The sequence below is a fragment of the Carassius auratus genome, chromosome 30, assembly GCF_003368295.1.
Source record: "Carassius auratus strain Wakin chromosome 30, ASM336829v1, whole genome shotgun sequence".
NCBI lineage: Eukaryota > Metazoa > Chordata > Actinopteri > Cypriniformes > Cyprinidae > Carassius > Carassius auratus.
In genome coordinates, this window is record NC_039272.1 from 12,098,304 (window position 1) to 12,100,993 (window position 2,690).

Genomic DNA, 2,690 nt, shown 5'->3' on the forward strand with positions numbered 1-2,690 from the left:
TAAAGACATTTTAAATACCAATTATAGAAAATTCACGGAATAAAACTGGGGAAAATAATGTCAAATTATGTTCTCTAAAATTTGAAGCTGTTCTCTAATTCAAATATCTACATTTTCGTAAAGGGTTCACCCAAAAAAGAAAAAGAAAGAAAATTGTCATTTACTAAACCTCAAGTTGTTTTAAACCTGAATTAGTTTATTTCTGTTAGTCCCAGTCCCAGATCGTCTAACACCGTACACAACACCACAACGTGTTACAACCCCAGATCACCCAGATTTCTTCTTCTGTTATTACCTGGATCACATCACTGCAGACTGATGGTGCTCAGATTGGTCATCCACAAGTGTAATCCCAGCAGTCATGTCCTTGATGAATTCCTGCGCAGAGCCTGTGTGCTTTAATAAAAACAAAGGGATGCATTAAACAGGGCCTTACAATTGTAAAGCACATAGACTCCAATAAATGTGCATTTATAAATAAATAAATTTACTTACAACTTCGTCCAAGCTCTACAATGTGAATGTCATTTCCATTATGTCTGCAAAGCATTTTGATGGATAACTGCAAAAGGACTCGCTGTGGTCCATCCACAGGATTATTGAATTCTGTGCTGAATCTTCAGTCATTCAAAAATATCATAAACATGAAAAATACAAAAACATGTTAAAACACTGTAAAATAATAAACATACATATAAATAAATCTTTACAGAGAAAGACAAATGTATTGACAAGTTTGTATTAAATGCCAAAGACAAACTATACCATCCAGACAATGCTTTTAAATGACACAACACATAATTATAACACAATAAAAGGAAATTTAACACATTTGTGTCGATCGTTATTGTATCTCTATTTATACAAGATATATGCTATTATTACTTTTATTCTAAAATATATAGATTTAAACTTATGCAATTTACTTATGACCGTATATTCACCATAGACTGTATAAAAACAGATATTCACGCAGCATTACACTGCGTTCTAGGTTCTAGTGAGGCACTTGAATGACTAACGTTACTTCAGAAAACTGAAAGAAGAGTTTGTAACGCTACCTCAGAAGAAAAAAATCATCAGAACTAAGCTTATGTCAGCGATATCAAATGTAACGTTAAGTTACGCGCTCCAGAAGAACTCTGAGGGAGGTGCTCATTTGTTTCCCTTATAACATGCAGAAAAGACACAGTTCGGGTAGGAATCTTCTTTTTTTCTCCTAATTTTTCATCGATGTATATTCTGACGGATGTCTTACGCTGTCAGGTTTAGAGCAGTTCCTTTTTTTTTTTAATTCCCGCCGTTCTTAATCCATACAGTGATCCGCGTTGAGCTCTCGCGCTCTGTTTGCACGGTCTCTAACGCAGCCCTGGGCTCAAATAATACATACAAACTGTATTTTTATCGTTCTCCACATAAGTTCAGCTCCGCTGTCCCGCATGTGAGAATATCTGTTTTAATATTTATAAAGAGAATACTGTGGAACCGCCTGTATTTTGAGGCTTCAGAGTGCCGCGAAACGAACATTTACATACAGTAACTTACACACAGAATATACGACTCTTTAAACCATACTTACTCTTCTGAGACAACAAATGTAATTTTACACATTAAGCCAATAAATACGAATATTTTACTTACCAAAGTTGTATTCTAGTCAAATGTCCAAACTTTGAGGAGAAACTGACTAGAATGGCTAGACCTTCTTCTCTCTTCAACAGCATTCACGAGAATGACGAGATCTCGCGATAAGTGATGTTGTGAACGTGATATTGCTATTGAATTGAGTCAACACATTTTTTTAAGTTATGAGGACAAATTACCTAGTTCAGTCAACTTTCAAACTAGTTGAGACACTGAAAACTTAAAATTTTTAGTTGAATGAACAAATTCAGTAACTGCAAGTTGTGTCAACATAAAAAAATTCATTGAAACAACTAAACTGCTAAATAATTTTTTACAGTGTGGAGTTCAGCTTTCTCTCTAAACTTTTCCCCTTTAGAGCTATTATGCACCCACACATCCACTCAAAGTCAACGCAAACAAACTCCAGGACCCATCATTCCTCCTCAGCATTACTTTTATTGAGCCATCACTGTCCTTGCCATTTCACACAAGCTATTAATTCATTTTTAACTCTCCCTGTGTCGCCTTTCCACTCCCTCTGACAATGGTGTTCTTCTCTTTTCCATTACTGTAGGTGTTACAGGCATGACAAATGAGTGCCCATCATGTCGTACATCACAGGGCAAAAAAGAGGGGGACAGCAAGACTGATACAGTATATTAAATTTATCACGGGGGACTGTTTTGCTCCACTGACCAAGATACACACATACATGTGTTTTAGTGGCTCAAGAACACAGTCTTCAAGGCAACTTCCCCTCAGGCCGCAGAAATAAAACTCCCTTCATTCATCATCAGCTGAGCAAATTCTAAATAGTACTGTACCCAGTGCTGGACATTAGTCTTCTATTGTTAGTGGATTATTGTGAGGATCTTTATTATTATTTTTATTATTATTATTAAATAAAAGGTAAAAGCCTAGCACATTAGGAGAACATTTTAAGGTCTTTAGTAATTTAAAACCACAGGAATTAAATTTTCTCTGTGGAGGAACCAACAGACTGATGTGAAGAACTTATAATCTAACTGTTGGACTCAAGTTCAATATGTCAATATTAGATAAGT

The 2,690-nt window shown here is 35.5% G+C and overlaps 1 long non-coding RNA gene across 1 annotated transcript; it reads right to left on the reverse strand.

Annotated features, from left to right (window-relative positions):
• Window positions 1-337: 337 nt before the first annotated feature.
• Window positions 338-1,681, reverse strand: LOC113050022 (uncharacterized). The gene is made up of 3 exons (XR_003276698.1): window positions 1,642-1,681; window positions 496-617; window positions 338-396 (listed from the first exon to the last, which is right to left on the reverse strand). It is a non-coding gene; the product is annotated as an uncharacterized LOC113050022 (long non-coding RNA).
• Between the last annotated feature and the right edge of the window lie 1,009 nt (window positions 1,682-2,690).